Below are 6072 nucleotides of genomic sequence, written 5' to 3'. Positions count from 1 at the left end.
TTTTGTGTTTGTGTGTGTCTTACTGGTTTTGTTGTGGTCATGCTAGACATTTCTCCCTCACTCTTTCATACGGACAGTCAGGATTCAGAGCTGAAATGTCCTGCTGCAGTCATTATGCAGCGTCTCATTCAGTTGTAATGAGCAGCAGGAGGCCCAGCCTGTTTCAGCTACACCATAACAGCATTTTTCCCCGTCTAGTTAATGAGACGGTGTTTAGTGTTGTGTAGCAGATGCCCCGTGGAGGTCCTCAGAGAAGCAGCAGGTGCGACGGCTGCTCTGACACCTGATAACCTGGAAAAGAGACCCTTGTGAAAGCCTCGTCACAAAGGATCCAGCTTTCCGTTGAGCAGTCGGGCTCTGTTTTGACCGAGTCACTGGTGATGTCTGGCTGTTTGGAGTTTGTGTTGTGTAACTAGATCCAGACACCATCGGATCACTTTTCTAAAGCTGTTGGATATTTGATCCCATCCACACGAGGGCGCAGTGACTCTGTTTTCAGGTTCCGAGCACATTATATGAAGCCTAGCTTAATGCATTGGATAAAAAGATTTTTTCTTATCCAAATATCACAATTGGGTCAAAGCAGATATGAATTTGAAATCATTTAGCTACTTTAGTTTTAGTGGACATTGCAGTGTTTGCCTTTTTTGCTGGCATCTAACATTCAGAAGCCTATACCATAACCTTATATCATAACCTTTCTCTCTTATATTTCTTAAAAATCAGTTATAGCCTTTTATATAGGCCTAAGTGCCTCCTTGAATTGCTAAACGCATGCATATTAATTTAAAAGAGTCACAGAGTTCAAATGCGGTGCATGAGAAGAGCGACCCTCTCTTTTGGAGCTGGCTAACCTTTACATGATTCACAAATCCAGCTCTTTAACCCTCTACACAAATTCCCAGTGCATTCGGTGGGTTTATAAGCAATTGTGGCTTTAGGACTAGCCAAATTATGTCAAGCCATAATATCCTGCGGGCAAGAATATTTTCAATGCGAAGACTTCAAATGCAGAATAAATACCAAAATGCATAACTAATGCTATGACTTAGATTTTACATAGCCGCTGGTTTTTAACCTACATAATAATAATTGTTGGAAATGTTTGTTAAGGCCCATATGCTGAGAAATGCATAAACCAACAATCCTAAGTACTATGAAATTGGTCTAGTAAGCAACCCCCTAGAAACTGGATAGAAACACGCTAAAACCATTCAGAACATCTTAGAAATAATAGGATATGATGATGATGATGATGATAATTTGGATGGCTGTGGTTGGCTAATGTCAAATTGTTTTACTGTAATCCAGAGTTGTCCAGACCTAAAGGTGCACGCAACAGAAGGTGATGGATCTTTTATTCTGTATCGAGGGAAACAGATTATCAAAAAGAAGTGAGGAGGTTCAGTTCATGAAATGTTGGTTGCATGGTACATTTCAGCGTATTTTTAAATGGAGTAGACTTGCTTATTACAGAAACATAGTGCTTTAAAGAAATAAGTCTGAACTGAATGTAATGTCATTGGACACTGCATAATATTTGTAATTGCTTTCAATTAGTTGAACCTACAAAGTAGGACTTGAACATATCTTCGTATGTAAATTCATAATGATTGCTATTTTCTTTGAAATATGGTTAAAGTGTATTGCTGGATATATGGGCCAGTATGTATGATAAACTGAATTAAATATCATTTATATCAAAGCTTATCATGTTTTTAAATATAGTAAACACATTTTCAAAATTTAATTTAGTGCACTTAAAATATATTTACTTTGAATTAGCACTGTTGTTTTAGCGCGTTAATTCAATTAATTAGTTATGAAAAAAATAACGGATTGTATTTTTTAACAAATAACGCACTCGCCCCAGATATGATCTTCATCTTATATTTCATACAGTTGACTGTTAACAAACAAGCGGGGGCGAAATGATGTAGCCTGAAATGTTTCTTAAGTTTAATATATTGGAGCAGAAATGCACCTTATGAGTTTTTGTCTGGTATTAATATAATATGATAACTAGCAGCTAGGATAAAAATTGCACAAGTGCAATGGGTTTAAAAGTGCACTGTATGGGATTTACAAGTGCACTGTAGCTTAATTTTTAAAGTTTAATGTTATCATTTAACACAATAATGGCTTTAAAATTATATTTTAGGGGTATTTTCACAACCAGATTCAATTTGTGTAATTAGATTAATCACCACAACATTTAATTCATTATATTAAAAATTGTAATCAACCGACAGCCCTGCTTTAAATGAATAGCACACTGCACTTAAAATTCTAATCAAGTACTTTAAATGTGCTTTAGTATGTCAACACATCAAAATAAGAGTACTATTTTAAAGCATGACAAATGATTATTAAAACATGATTCTAAAGTTCTTTAAAAACTTAATATGACATTATTACGAATTGCACTTAAAAAAAAGTGTTTAACTCTCTTATATGCTGAAGTAGCATTTTGTTTTATCTGCAATTACAGTTAAAAAAAATAATAATAATCTTGAGAGCACATTAAATCCAATAACTCACACTTTTTCACAAGAGGCAGATCTAAATGCGATGAGATTTGAGTTATGGTCAAATGTACTAAAGAGGTGGAGTTCAGTGGATGAAATGATTGGACAAGTCAGGAATATGTCACTATACAGAGAAGTCAAAAGATCAAGTTATGACATTTAGAAAGATTTTTTTAAATCAATCACACACTATGCATGGATGAATAAACCACTAGATCATTAAGAAAACTCATAGGGTGAATTTGCATTTTATGCAAACTTCAAAGATCTCAACATTTTAAAGAGTTCACCTCCCATCATGCGATCGAGTATCAATATTTAAACAACTAACCCCATTAGGTTTAAATGAACAGTTTTTCTACTCCATGAATATTGAGTGGACAGATGGCCAATAAATACTTTCCCGGGTTTTCGATTTCTTTGGCACTAAAACTGCTCTAACCACAAGACAGCAGTTAAACAACGGAGAAACTCATTCATATTTGAGCAGTGGGCTTGTAGCTTGGGCACCTGCCTCTCACCTGTTGCCCCGTCACAATAGAAATGGCTCCATCTCTTTGCTTCTGGGACATTGCCGCTGAATCCAGTTGTTGATGGAATTGAATAAAATTTACTCTAACAATAATGCAGAGTAAACTCTCTAGAGAGTGATATTGGTGGGTGAGGAGTGATGTTGTTCATGGCTGCACGCTTGTCTTGCTGAAGGGGAATGGCAGCCGAAACAAGGACTTGGAGATGTTAAAGCTCAAGTTGGTACTGATGCTCATTCGATCAGGCCAGCAGCAACTGATAGTCTAGGGCTCCGTTCCAACAGAGCACAATATTCAGGCTCTGGAAGTAAAAACCCCATTCATTTTCTCCATAGGGAAAGTCATTTTGAATGATCGCAATTACCTTTTTTTGCTTATTTTCAGAAACTGTGATTCACCTTGTAGCTGGTTGGTTTGATTCTTTAATAAAGACTTTTAAAAATCCCTATGAAAAAAAGTCAATGGAAGAATACCTGGAGCCAAGGGTGCTGAGAAAGTGGACGGACACTAATCAAGTCAAGTCACCTTTATTTATATAGCGCTTTTAACAATACAGATTATATCAAAGCAACTTTACTAGTGTTAAATGGGAAAATAGTGTTTCAATAATGCAAATGACAATAGTAAACACTAAATTTTCCGTTGAAGGCAGTTCATCGTTGAATTCAGTGATGTCATCATCCAGCTCAGTTCAGTTTAAATAGTATCTGTGCAATCAAGTTGACGATATCGCTGGAAATGAAGTAAACCCCAACTAAGTAAGCCAGAGGCAACAGCAGCAAGGAAGCGAAACACCATCGGTGACAGAATGGAGAAAAAACTTTGGGGGAAAGCAGGCTCAGTCGGGGGAGGGGGGGGGGTGGCGGGGGTGCGAAACATAATTAATGCAGCCTAAAAATCCTTTAACGGATTTGGATATTAGAAGCTTATTAGTGTGTTATGTGTAAGTTATGTGTAACTGACAACTAAGGAAAATACCAAATTCAGTATCTCAGAAAATTAGAATATTGTGAAAAGGTTCAATATTGAAGATGCCTGGTGCCACCCTCTATTCAGTTAATTAACTCAAAACACCTGCAAAGGCCTTTAAATGGTCTCTCAGTCTAGTTCTGTCGGTTACTCAATCATAGGGAAGACTGCTGACTTGACAGTTGTCCAAAAGACGACCACTGACACCTTGCACAAGGAGGGCAAGACACAAAAGGTCATTGCAAAAGAGGCTGGCTGTTCACAGAGCTCTGTGTCCAAGCACATTAATAGAGAGGTGAAGAGAAGGAAAAGATATGGTAGAAAAAAAGTGTACAAGCAATAAGGATAACCGCACCCTGGAGAGGATTGTGAAACAAAACCCATTCAGAAATGTGGGGGAGATTCATAAAAAGTGGACTGCAGCTGGAGTCAGTGCTTCAAGAACCACTACGCACAGACATATACAAGACAGCATCAGAAGCATCTAAAGACAAAAAGCACTGGACTGCTGCTGAGTGGTCCAAAGTTATGTTATCTGATGAAAGTAAATTTTGCATTTCCTTTGAATATCAGGGTCCCGGAGTCTGGAGGAAGAGAGGAGAGGAACACAATCCATGTTGCTTGAGGTCCAGTGTAAAGTTTCCACAGTCAGTGATGGTTTGGGGTGCCATGTCATCTGCTGGTGTTGACCAGAGACAATTTATTAGAGACATGCCACTTCCTCAATCCTCAATACAACTATATAAGGAAAACCTGTAATGGCAAAGATGGCAGTTGTATACACATGTCCCACCCCTCCCACTTGAAAGCCAATCATCGGCTTTTAACAGTCAAGCCGGAAAACATTTAAGCTTATTGTCTGGTTCCACTGACGTATGCGCACAGTTGAGGAACCCTTGTGCATGCATAGTAAAAGTATAACATGTGGGGGAAAAGGCGTTTTAAACCTTATTTTGGGAAAAGTCATCAACATTTTTCAGCAATTTTTTTTCATATTTTACTGCCGTTTCTATACATGTAGTTTTTATGTCCCGGTGACCAGTGAAAATGCAGTTCTGACTCTATGCCCATTCATTTAGATAGGAGCCTGGTCTTGTTAGTCTGAAATAGCTGCCCAGAGGCATTGCCAAGGACTTTGTGTAGGTCCACTGTGTTTTCTGAGGTCCAAGGTCAACACAGCTGTATACCAGGAAGTTTTAGAGCACTTCATGCTTCCTGCTTTATGAAGATGAAGATTTCATTTTCCAACAGGACTTGGCCCCTGCAAGTGACAAAGCTACCAGTACCTGGTTTAAGGACCATGGTATCCCTGTTCTTAATTGGCCAGCAAACTCGCCTGACCTTAACCCCATAGAAAATCTTTGCGTTATTGTGATAAAGATGCGATATGCCAGACCCAACAATGCAGAAGAGCTGAAGGCCACTATCAGAGCATCCTGGGCTCTCATAACACCTGAGCAGTGCCACAGACTGATCGACTCCATGCCACGCCGCATTGCTGCAGTAATTCAAGCAAAAGGAGCCCCAACTAAGTATTGAGTGCTGTACATGCTCATACTTTTCATGTTCATACTTTTCAGTTGGCCAAGATTTCTAAAAATCCTTTCTTTGAATTGGTCTTAAGTTATATTCAAATTTTCTGAGATATTGAATTTGGGATTTTCCTTAAATGTCAGTTATAAATATCAAAATTAAAAGAAATAAACATTTTAAATATATCAGTCTGTGTGTAATGAATTAATATAATATATAAGTTTCCCTTTTTGAATAGAATTTGTGAAATAAATAAACTTTTTGATGATATTCTAATTATATGAACAGCACCTGTAGTAAAAAAAAAAAAAGTTACTTACTATTTGTGTGTTCTGTGTATTTTTATGCTTAAAGTGCAACAGTTGGGATCCGAAAGTAAAATTACCACTCATTTTCTCCATATAGGTGATTTGATTTTTAATGATAACTCATCTGATGATAACCTTCAAAGACAGACCTACTATAATTTGTGCAATATATGTGAAAAATATTGTTTATATATATCTAATCTT

Source organism: Carassius gibelio, chromosome A13 (assembly GCF_023724105.1).
Source record: "Carassius gibelio isolate Cgi1373 ecotype wild population from Czech Republic chromosome A13, carGib1.2-hapl.c, whole genome shotgun sequence".
Lineage (NCBI taxonomy): Eukaryota > Metazoa > Chordata > Actinopteri > Cypriniformes > Cyprinidae > Carassius > Carassius gibelio.
The sequence above is the reverse complement of the archived record's forward strand: the minus strand, read 5'-3'. Positions refer to the sequence as shown.